At 40.2% G+C, this 23,396-nt stretch overlaps 1 protein-coding gene across 3 annotated transcripts in view; it reads left to right on the top strand.

Moving 5' to 3' along the window:
* The window catches only part of KIAA1217 (KIAA1217 ortholog), a 750,245-nt gene that overhangs the window by 269,375 nt on the left and 457,474 nt on the right, over positions 1 to 23,396 (top strand). For all 3 annotated transcript variants that reach the window (XM_047742845.1, XM_047742844.1, XM_047742846.1), the window contains exon 3: positions 11,204 to 11,336. The gene's annotated coding sequence lies outside the window, so the exon portion shown is untranslated. The remainder of the gene's footprint in view (positions 1 to 11,203; positions 11,337 to 23,396) is intronic.

The following is a 23,396-nucleotide window of genomic DNA, read 5'->3' as shown; positions in this document are numbered from 1 at the left end:
GCTGCTGCTGCTGCTGCTTTTTTTTTTTTTTTAAGATTTTATTTATTCATTTGAGAGAGAGTGAAAGCGGGAGAGGTCACAGAGGGTGACAGAGAGAGGTCACAGAGGCTCCCCGCTGAGTGGAGAGCCCAACATGGGGTTCAATCCCAGGACCCTGAAATCATGACCTGAGCTGAAGGCAGATGTTTAACCAACTGGGCTACCCAGGTGCCTTGAGTCTCAGTTCCTTAATCAACAAGACAAGGATGTCCTACCTAACAGCTAGGACTGTAGCAGGGGCTAACCCAGCAATGAATGGTGCAGGCCTTGATAAATACTGGCATATACGTAAAAATAGTAATTCCTTCACACATTCACCTTAGGCATAGGCTCTGAAAGTAAGTTGATTCTATGTCCCCCTTCTCATTCTGTCATATATAATGAGGTTTTGAGGTACTGAGGAGTTGGGCAAGTTGCAAATTTATTTATTGGTGTTAATTCATTGGCTATGAACAATACAAAAAGAAGAGAAGAGCTGTTTGATTAAACGTATTGTCTCCTAACCTCAAAAGTGAATCATGGCACATATTTCCCAACTAAGCAGGTTCTATAAAAAGCACCACACAAGTCAAGGGATTGGATTTTCCTCTTTTTATTTTTAAATTCTGCTTAAATCTTTCCCTGGTCACCTTTTTTTTTTTTTAATTAAACCCTTAAAAATCATTTTTCCTTCTTTCCAATAAATATTCATATAATATCTTTCACCATTATTAATAACCTTTTTAAAAAATGAGGTGGTCTTTTTTGTTTATATCCAAACCACATTCTTTTCTTCATTCGGTTTCTACGGGCACCTTTCTCCTCTTCTAATGATGAGTCGTATCTGTGGGTGCTGGAAGAAGAAGAGGTCACCTAAAATATATATGAGAAAAGCCCATATTTTACTTTTTTCTGAGTTTTCTTTTTTCCCACAGGAAGCACATTTGTTTAAAGTACTGCTAGCTTTGTAAAAATGAAGTTGCTGGAGGAAGAAAACAGAGGCACCATCAAATGAAACATTAAATCAAATGTTTTAATTATTTTAAAAATTGTTGCTACATATCTTTTTTACAAGAGGTCCTGACCAATGGATAGGATGACTGCTTTTTTTTTTTTTTTTTTAAACCTGGTGCAGTGGGTGTTAATGGGTGTTAAGTGGGTGTTAATCAGTTTAGTAACTGATGAATGGAGTGAAAGCCAGAGAAGAAAGAAGGGGCCCTAGGGAAACAAAGTAGGTTGTAAGGGTGTGGGAAAGGGTGTTATAAAAGTAGAAAGAATCTTGGAGAATGACCTAATACTCCACAAATCCCTTGCTTTATAAATGAGGAAGTTGCAGGTAGGGGAGATAATAGTGACAATGACACTGAGACCTGTCCCTGAAAATTCAAGAGTTGGCCTCGGACTCCATTTGCACATGAAAAGCAAAGTGAGACATGGAAGTTTTCTCTCCGCTTGAATTAGGGTCGGAGGCAGAATTATCAAGTTGTCCTGTCTGTATTGATTGGGTTGTCAGACCTTGGGAATTTTCCTAATTTCCAGCAAAAGTTGTGCGTTGTGAACCCAGCGTGTGTCTACAAGAAAGTGAAGGTCAGGCCCAGCAACCCTGCAGCTCCCTGAACAGATTCTAGCATCACATCCAGCTCTGTTTTGTGCTGGAAAATGACCTTCCTGCCCTCCCATTTATGTGGGCTTCTCTTGTTTTTCCCGTAGTCTGCGATCTGTTCTCTAGGCATCCACGAGATGCATGGCTCCGGGTTCGGTGTTTAATGGGGATATCAAAGTACACAGTAAGGTGCTTTAGGAACTTACCATTTAATTAATTGGGAAATAAAGAGATGGGTGGAAAAGTGGCGGTGGGGGGGGGAGGTAGGTCATGTGCCTGCATGTGTGGGAAGATCTGATTCAGCAGAGAGGGTGACGTCATACACTGCCCTGCATTTGAGCTGAACCGGAAACGTGGATAGGTTCCAGATGTGTGGAGAAGACCGGGAACTGCATTTTAGGGAAGGAACAGCATGTGTACCCACTTTAAGTTTATTAAAAAAAAAAATCACATATATCAGGATCAGGAAGGAAAGTAATCTGTTGGGAGAGTAGGGATTCATGGTGAGGAATTGTTAGATAGATCTGTTTTACGGGGCTTGAATACCAACCTGAAACACTTTATATTTCTTTCCTTAAACACAGCAGTCCTACCCATCACAAGCCTATTAGGAGAAAACCTATCCATATGGTGGAAAGTAGAGAAGATAAATTGCCTTGTGATCCATTAACATATGACATGAACGAAATTGCCTGATTTCCCCCAAACCTGATTTTATGAGCTGGTAAAAATTCTTTTCTGACTTTGCAACAAGAGCATAACATTGAGACAGATGAGTGCTAGTGCTTTGGGTTGTGCTCCTCATGTGAATGTATAAGTCTTCATTGTTATTTCATTGTGGAAATTGTTGCAGCAAATATGTATTCACAAGTATGTTCAAAAAGCAAACGCTTACAAAGGGAAGAAACTAAAAATGTAGCAGGTCTGACAAAACAGCAGAGAAATAGAAATGAAGAGACTTGCACTTGTATGTATGTCAGTATTTTGTGTGACTGGACCAGAAGGAGACACAATACCTTGTCTACCCCTTAGCCACCTCTTGAAGGTCAACATGAGACCTGAGAAAAACAGGAAAATGATGAAAGCTAACAAAGGAAGGGAACTGAAGGAAGTCCTTTGGAAGACGCTCATAGCCCGATCTGAGGTTGAGAAGCCACCAGGATAAGGGACGGTCCACATGAGATATGTTTATGCAGCAGATGACAAAGGTCAAGGGAACCCAGTTCCACCATTCTTTCTTGGAGGCCCTCATGCAGAGATGAGAAGGATCATGTCTGAGCTCATGGTCTGGAAGGAGTCTTTGATGTCAGGATGTGAGTTGTCAAGGGCTCCCATCATGGGGATCCCCCACTAGGCTGGGTGTCCCTGTTGGCACCTCCAGATGGACCAGAAGAGCCTGTTTTGGGGCCACACAGATTGTCCTACTCCAGGGAGCTTGTAACTCCAGAAGTGACACCTGCGGAGGGCAGTGGGTCAGGGGAAGAAGGAAAGGCAAACCCACTTAACCAGCCAGACCAACTGAATCCACACTGCTGGACACCAGGATCTGGACTGTCACAGCCTGGTCCACTCCACCCTGCTTTGTGTGTGTGCCGTTTAAGAGCCACTTGTAGTCTCTCCTCCTCATGGATTCTGAAAGCTTTATTTTCATCCCCACCTGTGTAAGTTGGCTGAATCGCAAGCCTCATGACTTTTTCTCTTCTCTTGTCGTGAGCTGTATCCCCAGCCTCATCAACTTGGCTAGAGGCCGTTAACACCTTTGGGAACTCCTTGTAAATCTCTGGTTACTGGGTAGCTATCTGGCCATTTCAGCATCTTGGGGTTCATGTGTTTGGCTTATAGGCAGCCTTTTCTAAAGAGATGTTGGATGGAGGAGAGTCGTCTGAGTTTACCTGGGTTTCAGCCGAGGCTTCTAGGCATTCAGGAGACCAAAGGAATGATCCTGAGGTTAAAAACCCTCCTGCTTTTCTCCGTCTGGTGGATGGGGACATTCATTGAGTTTAGCAACTGTCCCAGCTCATGAGCAGATCTAAGGAGACTTACAGGGAAAAGGAGTAATGTGAGTGACATAACCAGTGCCCCTTTGGACTAATCTGGTAATGAGTGTGTTGTGTTCCCAACCCAACCTGGCCTAGACGAACCCTCACCTTGAAAACACTTTTTTGATTTCTAAACCACAAGTTCATGACTGTTGAAGCTAAACCTGACTTCAGTGTTCTTTCAGTTGCCATGTCATAGCTGGGATGGGAGTGTGGCTATGTGGGAGACTGAAAAATGAGGTTTCAGGATGACTGATGATAGGAAACTCTTTTTGTGTTGATTTTCAGAGCTAGGACAGTCCCACTGCCCGACACCATCTCACACATGGGCTATTGGGTTACTGGGTTCTCCACTGGAGTCCTAACATCCCCCTCATGAGCAGTTTTGCCTCCCTCCCTGGTTCCCAGGGCAAGCTTCACAGAATGGAACAGAGGCAATATATGAAAGTTGAGGAGGGGCCTGAGATTAGATTTATAAATCTAAGCTCGGAGTCTTTCCTGGAGGTGTTGCTATGGAAGCCAAAGAGAATGTCCAAGATTGATGAAGTTTCTGAGCACAGCTGAGCGTGACACCACCAGGGGGCAGTATGAAGCTATGTCCATTACTCATTGTTTCAGACTTGACCAAAGTCAAATTCAACCTTTCCGGTCCCTGTACCGGAGCTTCACGGAAAGCCCTTAGGTGGCATTTAAACTTCACAGCTGTGGAAATGTTTAGAAAATCTGACAGCATCATTAAGAGGAGGTTGGATTTTTCCCTTAAAACCAATACCAAATTCAGTTTTACTGGAAGTACGTTGCCATTCATTTTCTCATCTGAAATGTCCATTTTTCACTGGTTTCACTGTCTGAAATAAGAATGCATTATTTAAAATTATGTAAGTCCCTGCCCTAAGCTGCAAAACAGAAGACTTGTTTTCCTGTGTCTTGTAAAGCTTTGCCTCCAATCCATGTTATTAAAATTGAAAAGTACACAAGGACAGCATGATAGATCAGAGACGATTTATATGCAGAGTAATTTTTGTTTAGCTCTCGCCTTGTATCAAGCATTGCCCTGAGAATGGCATAGCTCTTGCCCTCAAAGAGCTTATGGTCTCCCCCGGGGGATCAGAAAAAATAACAGAAGGGACAGTTCCCTAGCACTCGGTTAGCTTTTAGGGAATAACTGGTCAATTTGGAAAATGGAAAGAAGAAACAATAGAATCATTTCTGGAACCATTACAGCTTAGAGAACCTGACAAGTTCATAATCTCTGATTTGGGGGTAATATCCGTCAAGTGCCAAATGTTTATTATATATTATAATAATGTATTTTTTATATGTTATATGTAAATATATGTACATACATGCTAAACCATTTTATATATATGTATATATATACACCAAATTATGATAATTGAATTCCTCCTTACTAAGAGAGCATTTTTCTTCTTTCCTACAATTTTCATTGCTTCCCAAGCGATGTTTTCTTTTTTTTTTTTAGATTTTTATTTATTTATTTGACAGAGATCACAAGTAAGCAGAGAGGCAGGCAGAGAGAGAGAGAGAGAGGAAGGGAAGCAGGCTCCCTGCTGAGCAGAGAGCCCGATGCGGGGCTCCATCTCAGGACCCTGGGATCATGACCCAAGCTGAAGGCAGAGGCTTTAACCCACTGAGCCACCCAGGCGCCCCCCAAGCGATGTTTTCTTAGGGCACAGTTTGATGCATGGGAATAGACACCAGTTGAGTTGATAATCCAGTAACTATCTCATAAAAGCACTGAGGAGTTTGGAAGAACATGGAGTTTTGGGATTGAAACAGCAATAAAATAATGTGACTGCATTACGAACCAGGTGCTACGTTCTTGCCTAATGTGTCTTGATTCTAATTAGTTAAACAGCAAAATGGAGCCTTTCCTTTTTGGCAAGGTTAAGTGTATGGTTGAGTGCGCTCAGCACAGGTTAGGGATTTATAAACTTTTAATCCTGGTCCCAGGTCTATTATTGACTTTGGGAAAGTCATTTAACCTCTTGTTTCTTATTTCTCTGGAGTAAAATGGAAGTAATAAAATGCCCCTTCTCACTGGGATGCTTCAATGAATGTCACAAATGATGAAAATATGCTTTGCAAATTCAGTTGGTATTGCAGTGCTGGTGTGAACCCTTAGCAAAGAGGCATGTGTCTGGTTTCACAGAGAAAGAACCCCTCGGCTTCCTTCTTCGACTCACCCTCCACCTTTGAATACATCCAAAAGGTCATCCAACCTTTCTTGCCTTTATGTGAAGCAGACACAGTCATTTCAAAGACATTCAGAAAGCATCTTACCTTACGTTCTTCCGGAAGCAAGGGCTGCTTAAGTCAAATTATTATAGTTTTGCTTACCCCCGCTCCTTGCCTGGGAAATGTAGGGTCTGGGAAATGTAGGGACAAAGTGGCTTTATTATGTAGAAAGGAGATGATTTCTTTATGGGAGAAAGAGAGCATTGGGCTAAAACCTCTTGCAAGGGGTTTTTCCTCAGTAGACAGCATGAAAGTAGGAACGAGACAATTTTTCTTTTTTACTATATACCCAGCAGCTGGCACAAAGTAGCCATGCAGTGATTTGTTTAAGGAAAAGTGGAGGAAAAGAATCAGCTTGTTCACCTGACATGCTAACAGTCACACCAGAGTGCTTAGAAGCTGCATTTTCTAGGAAGATCTAAGTAACAAAATAATCATGAAATAATGGAAAGTAATAGTAATTAATTTTATCTCAATTTGTATGTAAAATAAAAGTTTAATAATTAAAGAAATGAATTTTAACATTCATCTCTGTTGGTTCCTTGGATTTTTTTTTTAATCAATTAAGTTTTTCTATAAGCCTGAATGCCCAGAACACACAAAAGTGAAGAGAGATGCTGGTTTAAACTTACATTGTGGAATTTCCAACTAAATCTAAGTTGCTCACATGGAAAAATGTAATTTTGGCTAGATGGACTTTATTCCTGTTTACTCCTAAGCATCGCAAATATTTCAAAATGTAAAGGTATAAAGAATAGATACAAATGCCTTTCAAACCTACTGTTATTTTGTAGAAGGAAGCTCAGTATTACTTGAGAACTGAAAACCAGGGTAGCTCAGTGGTCCAAGCTCTTCCAAACCTGGAAGGATTCCCTAGGCTCACCTACAGATGGTTTGTAGTGGGATTTCAACAGTGGTTTTCTCTCAGTGCTCTGGTAGGAAGAAGCAGTCTACCAACTGCTTCTACCAACATAACAGAAAGTTCTAGCATGAAAGAAGGAAGGAAGTTGGTATTCTTTCAGGAGAGGAGTTCTGTTCTCTCAGATTACATGTTCCTAAAAAGCTATTGTGGAAGGGAACAGAGATTACTGCTTAGAAGAAAATGTCGGTTTAAAGCCATTTTCAAAAAAAAAAGCTTTTTTTTTTTTTTTAACATGACTTGGATCCATATTCAATAAAGAGCTTTGCTAATCATTTTTCCTAATTACATTGGCTGACTCATATTTGATGAAAAAAATATATTGTGAAAACTGCAGTGAAGTATAAGTTGCTCTCCCATGTAATTAGTTTGTTCTCGGAGCTCATTTTTATTACGAAAATAATTTGTGGTGGTGAGTTATAAGGGAGAGGCTCAAGCTGGAAGGCTTCGGGATAATATTTCCTCCAGGAAACTTTCTCTACCATGACAATTCATTTTATTCTTTGGAAGTCAAACATATATTTTACATCTGATTCCTGATATACAGACAAAACAAGCCCAGGCCCTCGACTGCTTGACAAGCATTTCTGGGCCATTCTTTCATGGAGGGAAGGAAAGGCTTCAAGTATCTGTGGCCATGTGTTTCCTTCCAGAGAATCTGCTTCTGGGGCCCTGCTTCTCTTTCCTGCCTTCTCTTCCTCCCCCTGAAGATTTGATTGCATGGGAGGTACAGGGCCTAGTGGAAGAGGGAAGGAGGGGAAAATCATGCCCAGATATTCCTGGAGTGACTGCCCTTTGGGGACATAGGCTGGTGTGGTTCATGGTTCCCTGAAGCCAAGAGGAAAAGTGAGGGGGGGGCTTTCAGATTCTTTTCTAAAATCAGTCTCTCAGCCAGTCCTCTGGATCCTACCCATATCAGCCCCCCAGGAACTTTCTCTCAACTATCTTTCAATTTTATCCTCCATTTGGCTCTTTCTCCTTTGCCTCCAAACATGATGAGTAAGTTCATTTGTATCCAAAAAGAAAAAAGGACTTAACTTACCAAAGTCTTCAAACAAATGTTCTTTCCCTGGTGCTTTTCTTTCTTTGTGACCCACTCCCTGACTTTTAGGTACTTTGCTGTTTGGCCCTCTCCTATAATACCTTTATTTCTAAAATGTTAACTCAGTAAAAATCAGCTTGAATTCTGTACAGCAGAGAGTTCCCAAGTATTTCAGAGGCCTCGGGTTTTGGACAGCTCCCCCTGCCGCTTAACCCCTCCCTCCTGATTCATTACAGAGGGGAAAATGTATTAGAAAACCCTGGCTAATAAAAATTCCACATGCCCTCTGCTGATTGATTAAGGCTACTATAGATTTTATAACACTGCTGTAAGCATGTTTAATATATTGTAATAATTTCTAGCATTTTTAAGTACAACTCAGAAAAGCATTTTCTTATATAGCTGGCATCAGGCACTGAGGAATACAGCTTGCATGTTGGAGGGGATGATGTCATTTTTCTTCAGCTCTGGATCTCTCCTGTGCTTCACATGAAACCAGCAATAACTAGCAAAGGATTTACATGCTTATTTAATAGCCGCTAAATTAGAAAGACCTCCCGACCTTTATATACTCTTCCAGTGGTATTTCTTTAACTCTGAGTATCATCCACTATTTCATTGTTAGGAGAAATCTCATTTTATTTTTTTTTAAGATTTTATTTATTTATTTGAGAAAGAGAGGGTGTGTGTGTGTGAAAGCATGAGAGGGGAGAAGGCCAGAGGGAGAAGCAGACTCTCCACGGAGCTGGGAGCCTGATGCAGGACTCAATCCCAGGACTCTGGGATCATGATCCAAGCCAAAGGCAGTCGCTTAACCAACTGAGCCACCCAGGCACCCAGAAATCTCCTATTATGTTCTTGTATTCTGTCAAGTTAGGCAGCCAGTTTGGATTTCCGAAATGAGGAAATTTGAGTGGTAGCCAGTGGACCGGGGGGAGAAATTCTGTTGCAAAAAAGAGGCAAGTTTCACAATTGCTTTTCTCATGAAAGACGGTGCTGGCAAAGGATGACCAAGGATTAGCGTGCCATTTGGTATTACAGGGTGTTTTCCACAATTCTGCCACTAATAGGAATTTGCAGGAGTCAACCGAATTTCACTCAATCCGACTTAGTAGTTGTGGAGTTTAACCTCATGTGGGTTTGAGATCAGGCTCTGCCATTTACGATATGCTTTTTGGACAACTTACTTAACGTCTGTAAGCCTCCATGTGCTCATGTGTGGAATGAGGCTGATGATACCTCCATGCTCGTAGGGTTTGATGGTCTCGTGAGCTAATGTGTGGGCAGCAGTGCTTGGCACTCAGTATAAACTAGTTCTTGTCTTTATTGTAATAAAGCAATCACATAGCTGCATTAAAAATGTTTTATTTGGTAAAACAATCACTCCTTGTCCTGGTCCATGGTTTACATAAGTGGAAGGATCTCAGATTTTGAAGTCACACTGACCCGAGTTCACAACCTCGGTCCACTACTCAATCGGAATATAATTTTTTAAGATTTTATTTATTTATTTGACAGACAGAGATCACAAGTAGGCAGAGAGGCAGGCAGAGAGAGAGAGAGGAGGAAGCAGGCTCCCTGCTGAGCAGAGAGCCCGATGCCGGGCTCAATCCCAGGACCCTGGGATCATGACCTGACCCGAAGGCAGAGGCTTTAACCCACTGAGCCACCCAGGCGCCCCCAGAATATGATTTTTAATGTGGAGACTCTTACTCCTTATGAAAATAGAGGATCCATTCTGCCTTTCTCAGATAGTTGTTATCAGGATTAAAAGTGATACTGGTGGGCTTAGTAGGATTCTTTATTAAAGGTAGTTGGCATAGTGATTTTCAATTCTCAGTGATATTTCAATTTCCTAATTTTTGTCATTCAGTGGGTCACAGAGCCTAGTGTGGTAAGTGGGGCAAGTATCAAAAGGAAGAACCCAGACTGAGTAAGGATGTCCACAAAGCATCATGATAAAGTGGTAGTAGATTGAGCATTAAGAACCTGGAATGTCGGGGCACCTGGGTGGCTCAGTGGGTTAAGCCTCTGCTTTCGGCTCAGGTCATGATCCCAGGGTCCCGGGATAGAGCCCCGCATCGGGCTCTCTGCTCAGCAGGAGGCCTGCTTCTCTTCCTCTCTCTCTCTCTCTGCCTGCCTCTCTGCCTACTTGTGATCTCTGTCTGTCAAATAAATAAATAAAAAAATCTTAAAAAAAAAAAAAAAAAGAACCTGGAACGTCGACCAGCGGAGTTGGAAGACTATTCTCTGTTGTATCAGTATTTATAACTACACGAATTCAACACAGGAAATAATCTAAATGGTATGGACAGAGGCAATATTTAAAAGTTTAATAACACGGCTATTTCAGAGTCAAAACTCAACAATGTTTATGATCTATTTTAATTGTGGCATAGTTCAACTTTTAATAACATAGCTCTTTTAGTCTTAACACTACATCTGTCCGTGACACATTTTCATTGTGTTCAATGACTTTTCTCATTGTTTCATCCCTGATTTTCTTTCCACTTAGAAATGCGTTTCTCTGGATCTTAACAAGGGTTGATATGAACCGATTTCCATTTGGGGAAATGTTCTAAAAAGTCTTACTCTCCCGTGTGCACTCATTTCACGGACATCAACTAAACTCAGCACAGCTTCTGGAAGCGTAGGGATCTGTTGACTGCAGGGGAAGAGTGCAATGTCAAGTTTGATTTCTGGGGCTCCTCAGTGATCCTGGAATAGTCCTTCACAGAAGAGGTGCCTCTTGGGCTTGGCCATGATTTCAAAATCTCTGTGTAGGGCAACTCATGTTCTTTGTCAAAGTACTCACTCCACCCCCTCTGCCACCACCACCCCACACCCTCCCGCAGTCCCCTGGCTGTTTACCACTGGACACAGCAGGACTAATGCAATCCAAGCATCTCTGCACTTACGAGAATACAGCAATCACTCCTGACCGTCACCCCCCAACAAAGGGAGCAGAGAGGCGAATCAGAGATGGTTCTGCCTTTGATGCAGCCACTCTGATTCTCAGTTGGCTTTCGCCAATTATCTCCTACCCCCAACTACGTAAACTTGCTCTTATTTTCATAGTTGATGTAGCTTTACATGTTTACCTTCCTTTGTAGCATGTGACTCATGTTTTCTGGAAAACCGGAAGTTAAAGCCTCTCATTTGGGATATACTGCAAAGGTGTATGTGTGATTACGAGGCATTCTGGGCAACACGTTATAGACACGTCTTACTCTGTTCTTCCTGTATTTTTTTAATCAGCATGAGTTTCTAGCTATGAGCAGTTGCTTGATGGAAAGAGTGACATTATTATTTGTATTTTTCAGGTGGAGAGACTGAGGTCCCACTGTGTATTCTGTGTCTTGTAGACAGTTGGAACCCAGATCCAGAGCCCCTGGGTGTTGCCCCAAAAGATCTCGCTACTTATCTGTGGAAGACTCCTTTTCATTTTCTTTTTAGGTAAGGTCTTTCTTTTTATTGAATCCTAAAATAAACATTCATCATCTTAACCGGGAATGAATTATGAACTTCACGGCCTGTCTGTGAAACTTGACTTCTTGATTTGTTCCTCCCTGAGCCCACTGGGATAAAAGGTCTGTGTTGAACCTCGCGGTCTCCCTCCAGTGTGTGTGTGCTCTGATATGCAGCTGTTTTATTTTTTTTAACCATTCTTTCTTAGGGCTGCGGGCAGTGCCCCTGATAACACGTGTTGCTTTTCCGGGCATGTTCTGTATTCCCTTAGATGCCTGTCTCTGTGTTCAGACTCTGGCTTGAAGCTACCTTAATGACTAAATAATAAGAGAATATTCCAAGAATATGAACTTTTAGCAAATGATATGTGGTCCTGGGTAGGTATCTGATGACTTTGTCTATGGGCTGAATAGAATGAGTCAAATGTAAGAGTCTCTTTTAGGCCTGTCCTGTAATATGACTTTAATCAAAGTCAGGTTCCCGCAAAAGTCGCAAAGTTAATTTGCCAGTTTCCTTGAGGTCCTTTTGCTTTGCTCAGAACAGCCTCCTGTAGGTGGACTTGAGTGTGTGGAATGAGAGAATGGAGTGACCAGATCTAGCCCCGGCTTTGGTCCGCATTCTGATCATAAATCCATTAGTTCCGTATTCTGCCCTAAGAAAAGCAATTTCCATTTTGAGTTTTCCCCCATTACAGAGGTCCTCATACAGCCCTCCCCATTCTGACACCACACTGTAAAATTTTGATATTTGATGCGGAGGGAGTTAGGGAAGGAAATAAATAGATCCTATCCCAGTACAGTCTTTGTTCAACTCGATTTTTGCTTTATTGAGTAGTGTGAATCAATACTCAGCCATATTGCAGAGCACCTAAGAACATCATTATCTGAGAATCACTCACAAGAAGTCGTTGAACTTAGCTTCAGCAGTGCCCGGGTGGGGAATTCACGGCTTCTGTGTTCGCACCAGCTGTGCCACAGGAAGTGCACTGAGTAATGCAGGAGTCCGACGTGCAAAATCGCCGAATTCAAGGAGCCAGAGCTGGCATTTCTTTTCTTCCCGTCAAGTGACAGTGTCAGTGGAGCACTGTCAGATTAAAGAGGGCGTGTGGATGCTGGATTTTGTGCAACTACAGAGCTAGTTTATTCTTGGCCAGAAACTGAACTGGCTTCAGAAAGGGATTCAGAAGTCCTCTTAGCGCCTGGTGATTTACTCCGATTTCCCGCTGTAGGCATATGGATTCGATTTTCTACTGTCTCTATAAATACTGTTGTGTCTGTCTCCCTGCCAAAGCGGCTACCTTTCTCACCCCAGAGAAAAGCCAGAGATCAGACATTCCTATACTACAGTCCCATTAGACTCCGTAAGGGGAGGGAGCAGATCTGGCCGTCAAAATGATGTGTGTATTTGAGTCTTGAAAGAGCCAGGCTAAACTTAGAGTCAGTGGGCTCCCATAAATAACCTGTGTCCCCCTCTCTTTGTGTGGTTTGGAATGGAATGCCTTTCTCTTTAGAGTTGTACAAGCAGCCAGAGATCAAAGAGTCAACCGTTTATGGATGCATAGTTCATTACAAAGTCATCGTACTCAGCAGGAGGACTCTGGCTGAAGCACAAATAATTTTCTCCCGTTACTATTTTGTTGCATGGATTGGGGTTGGAGGGCACAAAAAGACCTTGCAACAACTTTAAATAATTTAAAAAGAGAGAGAGAGAGAAGAGAGAGGACAAGAGATGAAAATTCTCTTTCAAAGGAGGATTAAAACTAAACTGGCATCTTGTTTAGGGTATGGTATGTGGTAGGAGGAAAGAGGAAGTAAAGAAATTGACCCAATAATACCACATGGAATGTGGTTCAGGAAGAATAATAGAAGGCAGAACAGTATCCTGTGTAATTGACTTACCCTTGGGTAAGCATTAGGGAGAGCCTTTGATAAGCAGAGCAGAACATACACAGTTTTGTTTTTTTTTTTTTTTTAAGCCCAAACTAGATAATGTATTTGAAAAACAGGCTTTGAACTAGTTTGGTAGAATGTGAAGAATACATGTGTTTTAAATTATAGCATTAGTGGTGTTAGCAATCTCGGGACTATGGATAATCACAATGATACAAAGTAATAACTAGTATGCATTCAGTGTCTACTGTGTGTCCCATGCTGTGCAGTGTATGCTGTAATCTTCCATGCTCCCAACCAGGCACACAAAGGCGTTGTTATCCTCATTTACACACAGGGAAGTGGGACCCCACAAAGTCTAAGTGCTTTACGCAAAGTTACGCAGTCATTAAGTGGTGAGCCCAAGATTTGAACTGAACTCTGAAATGAAGCAGAAACTTAGTTTCTAGTTGTTGTGTCTGGCTCCTAACCCCTCTTCTGGCCTCTTTTGCAGGAGTTGTTGGGGCTCTTCTGATGTCCAGGCTTGGGACTTTTGTTCACAAAAGAGCCATCTCAATATGTGATGGCTGCTCTTCCAGCTTGGGTAGATTGCCTCCATTCGTGATGGCCGCTCTTCCGGCCCTGGTAGATCGTCTGCCTCTAAGTCCTGCTTTCCTGTGTCTCTATTCCCCTTATCCACACCCTTCTACTCTGGCTTCTAGAATTGCCACTGACCATACACAGGCCTTCTGCCAGAAATGTGATGAAGAAATTGCTTAGAGGAAATACTTTGTCAGGTCTTTTGCACGTGTCAAGGGCAGTAAAGGACCCTTGTTGGACTTCTTGTTTAACTTGTATAGAAGGTGAAAAATACTTTATTTGAAAGAAAACTCAAGGCACTGAATGAGTTTGTCCATGTGAGGGCCCTGTCACTGTGTTGTCGTCCATAGGTAGTCAGGCTTGCTGATGCCTTAACCCTCATACTGTATCGGTAGGAACGCTTGATCCAGTTAGGGACTGTGTGTCTTGTAAAAGATTTGTCACATGCCTGATCAGTTACAGTGATAACTGAAGAACATTTCCTCAACTGTATTATTTTAACAGATACCATGTTCTGCTTTATGTTACTTTAATTTTAATTAAAGCGGAGTTGTGTGAGTCTTAAAGAGAAAAAAAAAGTGTGGGATATAATGCAAAGAATTGGATGCCTAGAGTCAGTAAAATCCCAGTGGCTAAAGTCTCAGTGGCTATGCAATCCCTGGGAGCCTTTGTCCTTGTCACTGATAAAACCTGCATCACAAGGAGGCCATAACATCAAATAAGTAAGATGAATGGAAAACCACAATGCTCTCCAAATGCTACCTTGTTTCTGTTCTTCTCAGTGATACTACCTTTTGTTCTACCCATCTCTTCATGCTGCTTTCAGTAATAGTAGTTCGAAAGGGTAAGCCGGGTGCCTGGGTGGCTAGTAGTTGACTATCCAGCTCTTGATTTGAGCTTAGGTCATGATCTCAGGGTCCAGGAATCAAGCCCCACATCAGGCTCCATGCTTGGGGTGGAGCCCGCTTAAAATTCTCTCTGTCCCTCTCCCTCTGCCCTCCCCACCCCGGCTCACTCTCTCTGGATATAAATAAGTCAGAAATAAAAGCAAATAATCAATGAATTCTTTTTTACCGATTTAATTGAAAAGCATTCGAGAGTATCATCCAAAATCCTGTGGCTCTTCCCCCCTCCACATTTTCTTGAAAGCTTTCGCACGTGCAGTGTAAGAAATTATGAGTCAGCCTTCTCTAATCCTGACTTTAAGAGTTGCAGAAATCAGCTGCCAGGCAGCACATATGTTCTGAGTTCCATGAGAGGAAGAAAACACATTTGCTGAAAAGAGATGGAAACCTTAAAACCAGTTGAGTCGTAATACAGACACTTCATGTTTTCCTAACTTCTTTTTCCCCTCTGGTCCCTGGCTGCCTTTCTGGCCCTGGACAAGTCCTCTTGCTCCTGAGGCATCTGTCACCCCAAGCACTCCCTCCCTGGGGTGTGGGCTCCAGCTGGCCATGGCTGATGGGGGAAGGCACAGGAAGTGTAGAATGGCCGAAAGAGGGGATTATGATGCAGAAATAATATATCAACAGTGAATACTTCTTGAATGCAAGGCACTCAAAGGCTATAAATCCATTCTCTTATTAAGATCTAGTAACAATTAAATGTGGTAATAAACATTGGTAATAAATTACAGTCTGCAGTTGAGGAGATGACTTTAAAAGGCTAAGTCACTTGGTCAAGGTCACACAGCTAGTGAGCCAGGCAGAGGTGAATAATGAAGCCTCTTAGCAGCATTACATATGGGAACTCCAGACCCTGGAAAGGTATTTTCTTCTGGGCAGTTGTCTTCAACAAGCACGTCCATGAGTCACCAAACATCTGAAAGGGAAGTACTTGCTAGCAAGTTCTCTACCTCTATACTAACATGGTAGAAACCAGATTCAAACAGGTTGTGGGTTTCTCTTGGAGCAAAAGAAATCTATTACAAGGAAAATGAAACTCTCAACGTAGTGCCTGCTTAAAACACTTTAAACTCATTTCATGATGTTTTTGCCCTTTTTCACCTCTTACTGAGGCAGTTCTGTTCGTAGTTATTGGGATTCCATTTTTCTTGTGGATTGTCGGTCAGCGTGTTTTTATTCTTCAAACTGTGTGAGTAAAAACTGGTGTGATGGAAGAACCATGGCAGCCTCAGCCACAGAACAAAGACTTTTCTAAACCAGCCTTTCTCCCATAACATCTGGGGACTTGTTTCATGTGGGTTTTCTTTTCCCAAGTATCTGATGGCATGACTTTTGTGTTCAGAGAGAATTGACAGTGACATTTCATTTGACCAAGAAAGAGCAAAGAAAAGGGAAAGAAACATTTCTACATTTAACAAAACCCAAAGGCAACTTGAAAAACACTTTGAAAGTTTATTTTCATTTTGCGATCTAAAGCAGACCTCAGGTGTTTCTGCAGACTGGTGGTGATGGTTATAGTTCTTCTGAATCCTTGTGAGAAAGATCATGTTGACTTTCTGAGAATATCCCGGGATTTGTCATCACAATGGACTTTGAAACATGGTTTTAAACTCCCATTGAAATGGATCACAATGTAAATCCTAAAGAAAAAAAAAACAATCCAGGTAAACCCAGGATTTTGGTTCCACATCAGACCTCACAATTTGAAACTCCAGAAGTTCTCCAAAGCGAGACTCATCTCTGCACATGCTTGCCACAGACACCAACCCTGTGGTTTCCTTGACCCCACTAAAACTCAGCTAAGAAGCAAAAGCTCAAAAAATACCATTTGCCATAAATCTCTTAGGATGAAGAGAAGGCCACACAGGAGAAAGCTGTTCCTCCGTCACAGGAAACTGTGGTGTTTGATGGTAAGGTAGCTGTCTCTTCCTTCAGGATTACTGGAAAGAATTCTACTTTGTCCCTTTGAACGGGAGATTTCCCTAAAGATAATACTGACCTCTGTGTTTAGTTGCTGGAACCCTGCTGGCCTGGGCTATAAAGAAAGGTCAGGACTCCCAGAGGAAGCCAGAATATAATGCCCATTATGATGAATTGTAACTTAGAAGCACTCTGTAGAGACAAGAGAGTTCAAGGCTTTTTAAATGCGGTTTTAACAAAAATTTCCATTTTGGTTGGGTTGAGCTCTCCCTGATGTCCCAATGCCTCAGTCAACCAAAAAATGTACCTTTTAAAAATGGAACTTTTTCTGGGGTCACTGAGAGCAACCTAGCCCATAACATCTGTCTGATTTAAGTACAGTCGATCTTCACAGATTCTGCATTTGCAAATTCTCTAACTCACTAACATTTATTTGTACCCTTGGCATCCGTACTTAAAAGAGTGCTTTTGTGGATATTCACGGAAAGCACAGAGTGGCAAATGATTTGAATTGTCCCCGCTGAGGTCAAACAAGATGACACTCTGCCTCCTTGTTTCAGCTCATACTGTGTACAAGTGTCCTTTTCACGGTCTATTTAGGGCCACGTTTTTCTCATTTTTGTGCTGTTTGTCGGTGGTTTCACTGTTTCAAATAACCCCAGCACAGGGTAGACATGCTCTGTCATGTTCCAAAGCACAGGAAGGCTGTGGTGTGCCTTAACAGAGAAAATATGGGTGTCAGATACCCTTCATTCAGGCATGAGTTATGGCACCGTTGGCTGTGCATTCCGCGTTAATCAGTCAACAATACATATTAAATAAGATGTCTTTAAACAGAAACACACATAAAACAAGGTCACATACTGATCGGTTGATGAAAATGTGACTGGGTAGTATAGACTATAACTGTTATAAATAATGAAAATTGGTTGTATTTGACTGAAAGCTCTGTACCATTGGCTGACTTGAGTTGCTTTGCGGTTTGTAGAGAGTGTCCTCTTCTCATCTGAAATGTGACTCAGAAATGTCCTGCTGTGTTTAGGATGCAGTTACAGAGAAGTTCAGGAAGTTAAGGTAGGCTGGGGGAGGATCTGGTGAATTTTACCCAGGGGACAAAGAAAGGGAAGCTGATTCTGGAACACAGGGCGAGAAGGGACATTTGGTCACAGGCATAGCAAGGAAAGGAAAGGTTGGAGGTCGAGGAGGAGGCAGAAGAGAGACATCTGAAGCTAGAGGAGAAGGTGAGTGTGCCCATGGTGAAACTGAGAGTCGGCACCCAAGATAATGCTGCTAATTGTTGGATATGTCCCAGTCTGAGAGTGTTCAACGTACATCTCCCACTGAAGTATTGAACAGGCAAATTCATGTGCCTAAAATGTCATTTGTTACATACACATATACACACACATTGGAGAAGAGTAGGTGAGATACCACCACAGTCTGCAGAACTTAATGACATCATTTTTATGTAAATTGAGTTCTGTTTCTTTGTGTTTCCTTCTTCATGTGAGGTCATGATTCTTTGTTTCATGGCTACCCAGAAAAGACAATTTTGATCTTGGATAAATGGCATCTGTGGAAATGTTTTCCTTAAGCCAGAAGCACTTGCATGCACTTAAGTTAATGGAATTTAATAACCTATTTAATACACTAAGGCAAGAGAGAGATTTTCACCAGCTAACTTAGAGAAACTATGTGTTCTCATATTCGTGCAAAAGGTAATTTGTTTTATAGGCAGAAAATAGAGTATACAGTTTGAAAGAAACAAATCATTGCTTTAAACAGTGTAGGAGAAAGTACACTACTTTAAAAATAATTGCTTGTTGACATGCATTTGCTTGTCGGAAACAAAAGACTGAAATGAGAACTCCTCTATCATCAGTCTGTTATGTAAAGAAATGAGAAAATATATACAGAGACCCAAAGCAGTAGAGAGAATTTCCCATAATCCCATGTGAACATGATAAATTGTACTATTTTGCCACTTAATGGTATATTAGATCAATACAGCATCTAACTCATGAGCTTCAGTTACAAATCTCAAGTCTGATAGAAAAGTATTTTTTTTTTTTTTTTAGTATTTCAGGAAAGATTCTCAAAACTTTAGCAAAAATCAGTGCTGATGAAATATGGCCAAGTTATATCTTCACACATGAAAAATGTACTACATTTTTTCCCCAGAAGTTTGAAAATCATTTTTGAGTTCTGAGTTTTTTTAAACAGTGTTAAAACCACAGTGAACTGCTGCTGACAAATAGTTATGCCCATCTTATATTTTTTGAAAATTGAACAATATAAGGCACATAAAATACATAGAACAACAATGAATACAAATTGTTCAGTGAGTATTCACTGTTATAATAATATTGTTGGTATAGTAAGTGTTAATCCTGAAATAGTGTATAATTATCAAAGTTGCCTTAAACCAAGTACTTTCTTTTGACTATCATATGTTCAGTGACACTCTTGAAAATGCCCGGAACCAACAAAGGTAAAGATAGAAAGCAATGAGGCAAAAGGAAATTTTGAGGGCTACAAACAGGCTTTCCTGAATCATCCAAGACATTTCCTATAAGGGACTGTGTGATGATTTGGGGGATCACCATTCATATGTGTCATTAGTCGGGGTAATTAAAACTAACTGCTATAATGAGCAACCTCCAAATCTAGGTAACTTAAAACAATAAAGATCTATTTCTTTCTCATGTCATAGTTACATAACACTCAGGTAGCTATTCTAGGGTTCTCTTTTAAAGAGTTTCTTTCATCTTATATTCTCTCCAGTTTCAATGGAAGGGAAAGAATTTGTGTATTTGGGAGGTTTATGGCCAGGTGTAGAAATTGCAACATAACTTCCCACTCACGTTCTTTAGACCAGAATGTAGTCCCAAGGTCACAGTGTAACCTCAAGGTGTTCTGGGAGGTGTTGTCTTCCTGTTTACATGGGGAAAAGAAACAGGATATGCTTCTTGACTCTTCAGAGATAGAAAGGTTTAAACCTTCCGGTATGCTCAGTTTATTTCCTAGCATGCCATGAAATGGGGTTGCCAATTTATTAAAAGAGAAAAAAGGCATAACTGGACATCATAATTTATGTATCTCAGCACACACAGTTGAGGTTGGTCTTAAGGACAGCTTGAGTTCCAAGTCTTCCAGAAGCTTTCCTGACCATCTCACCACACCCTGTTATAGTGAGATTTAGCAAATATTTTTTCATATTCTTTATACTTCATTTTTTATGTATTGCATCTGTTATCTTCTTATTAAACTCTAAGCTTTCTGCCTATGATAGCTAGGATACTGTAGTGTAGTGCAACACTGCATAGTATCATATCACATAGTATGGACATGGGTTCTGCAGTTGGATTGCATGGATTCAAATCTTGTTTTCATTACTAGTATTTACGTTATCTAATTAACCTTTTGTACCCAGTTTTGTCATTTAAAAATAAACATAGTAACTAAAGTACGTATCTCATATATTGGTTATGAGGATTAACATGCTAAAATATATAAAGCACTGAGAACAGTAAGCATTTAAGACACATGTAATGAGTCCTTGGGAGATGTTTAATATAATTACTAATACAGGGACGCCTGGGTGGCTCAGTTGGTTGGACGACTGCCTTCGGCTCAGGTCATGATCCCGGAATCCCGGGATTGAGTCCCACATCAGGCTCCCAGCTCCATGGGGAGTCTGCTTCTCCCTCTGACCTTCTCCTAGCTCATGCTCTCTCTCACTGTCTCTCTCTCAAATAAATAAATAAAATCTTTAAAAAAAAATTACTAATACAACTAAGAACTGTGACTTTGTTTTCTTGAATTCTCTACTGCAGCTAGTATATAGGCTTACCCACAGTAGGTCACTACAAATGTTTACTAAAAGAAGTGATGAATATTTTTGATTAATTAAGTAGGGAGTCTTCTACTACAATGTAAAAATCTTTCCCAATATATTTCCTCCAGTTCCACACAGAGAGCAACATTTATTAAGATAATAATCTTGGAGCACCTGACTGACACAGTCAGTTAAGCATCCAACTCTTGGTTTCCTCTCAGGTTATGAACTTGGGTAGTGGGATCGAGTCCCATATCGGGACTCAATGTAGAGTCTGCTTAAAACTCTCTCTCCCTCTGCCCCTCCCCCTCCCATGCTCTTTCTCTTTCTCAAATAAATAAATAAATCTTTTTAAAAAAGATATATTCTCAAGGGGCACTTGAGTGGCTCAGTCAGTAGAGCTTCCAACTCTTGATCTCAGGATTGTGATTTTAAGCCCTGTGTTGCATGTGGAGCCTACTTTAGGAAAAAAAAAAAAAAAAGATATAATCTCAATACAGAAGTATAAATTATTTTTGGAAGAAACAATTATTTATGTAGCAAATCCCAAAGAAGGAACAAAAAAAAATGTTAGAACTCATAAGCAATTACGGCAAGGTCACAGGGTACAAGATTAATATAAAAAAGTTAGCTGCTTTCCTATATACCAGCAATGAAAAAATGGGATTTGTAATTAAGAACACAAACCATTTACATTAGCATTGAAAAACTGAAATACTTGGTATAAATCTAACAAAATATGTGCAGGATCTATACAAGGAAAAACTTTAAGTTCTGATGAAAGAAATCAAAGAAGATCCAAATAAAGGAAGAGAAGTTCTATATTCATGGATGGGAAGATTCAAAATTGTTAAGATGTCAGTTCTTTTCAGATTGATACATAGATTCAGTGTGATCCCACTCAAAATCCCCGTAACTTGTCTTGTAGATATCAACAAACCAATTCTAATGTCTACATGAAAAGGCAGAATACCAAGAAGAGTCAACACAATACAGAAGGAGAAGAACAAAATTGGAGGACTGACACTACCCATCTTTATGATTTACTATAAAACTTCAGTAATCAAGAGAGTGTGGTATTAGTGAAAGAACAGAAAAATAAGTCAATGAAACAGAATGAATAGCCCAGAATTAGACCCACATGAATAGTTGACTCATCATTGACAAAGGCAGTTCAGTGGAGAAAGAATACTCTTTTCAACTCTGGGCATCCGTATAACAAAAAAAAGAATCTAGACCCTAACCTCACACCTTTCACAAATATTGACTCAAATTGGGTCATAATCCCTAACTTAAAAACCCCAAACTTTAAAACTTCTGGGAGATAGCACAGGAGAAAATCTTTTCATTATTTTAAAATTAGTAGCAGCACTATCAACAGTAGTCAAATTATGGAAGGAGCCCATATGTCCATTGACTGCTGAATGGTTAAAGAAGATGTGGTATAGGTGGGGGTGGTGGTAAAAAAAAGATTATATATATATATATATATATATATATATATATCTCACATCTTTTTTAATATATATATATATATATACACACACACATATATAATATTACTTAGCCATCAAAAAGAATGAAATCTCACCATTTGCAACAACATGGCTTGATCTAGAGTATATTATGCTAAGTGATATAAGTCAGTCAGACAAAGACAAATACCATATCATTTCACTCATATGTGGAACTTAAGAAACAAAAAAGAAGAACCTAGGGGAAGGGGAAGAAAAATAAAATAAGATAACAAAAAAAAAAGAAAAAAACAGAAGGAGGCGAACCATAAGAGACTCTTAACTATAGAGAACCAACTGAGGGTTGCTGGAGGGGAGGTAGGTAGAGGATGGGCTAAATGTTTGATGGACATTAAGGAAGGCACGTGTTGTCATGAGCACTGGGTGTTACGTGTACGTGATGAATCACTAAATTCTACTCCTGAAACTAATACTACACCATATGTTAACTAACTTGAATTTATGTAAAATCTTGGAAGATAAATAAATAAACAAATATTTTTAAAAATAAAAAAAAATGTAAGCTTTCAACAAGTAATTTTCAATCCAGTTGAAGAAAAATATCTCAAACAAAATTTCTTTTCTAATAAGAAATTCATATTAAGGCATTCTAGGATACTATCCTAATTCTCATCTCTTTGTAATTATACTTGGTTTTATTGGGGAGGGTAGTGAAACATTTTGATTCACTGGTATACCTTCTATTATTTTTTAAATAAAGCTTGGCTTTGCATACATCTCTTAAAAAAAAAGATTTTATCTTAATTAAGTCATTTAAGATATAGCACTAAAAGCATGGTCCGTGAAGAAAAAAAATCACAATTTGTACTTCATTAAAATTAAAAACTTCTGCTCAGTGAAAGACACTGTCAAGATAATGAGAAGACAATCCACACACTGGGAGAACGTATTTGCACAACATATATGTAATTCAAAAAACTTGCCTCTAAAATATACAGAGAACACTTAAAACTTAAGAAGAAGACAAACAACCCAGTTAAGAAATGAGCAAAAGAAAAAAAAAAAAAAGAAATGAGCGAAAGATCTGAACATACACCTCATGAAAGAAGATATCTAGATGGCAAATAAGCACATTAAGTGATTCTCAACATCATTTGTCATTAGGGAATTGCAGATTAGAACAATAATAAGATACTAGCTCATGCCTATTAGAATGGCTAAAATTAAAAATACTGACAATACTGAATGATGGCAAGGATGGGGAGAAACAGGAGCTCTTATCTGTTGATGACAGCATGAATGAATATGTCAAATTATGGAATTGACATGAATTGCACATGAATGGTACATCCACTTTTGAAGACAGTTTTGCAATTCTTTAGAAAATTAAATATAGTCTTATGATTTAATCTAGTAGTCACACTTATAAGTATTTTCCCTAA

The sequence above is a fragment of the Lutra lutra genome, chromosome 8, assembly GCF_902655055.1.
Source record: "Lutra lutra chromosome 8, mLutLut1.2, whole genome shotgun sequence".
Taxonomy (NCBI): Eukaryota; Metazoa; Chordata; class Mammalia; order Carnivora; family Mustelidae; genus Lutra; species Lutra lutra.
Note: the sequence above shows the minus strand (reverse complement) of the source record. Positions and strands in the feature narration are given on the sequence as shown.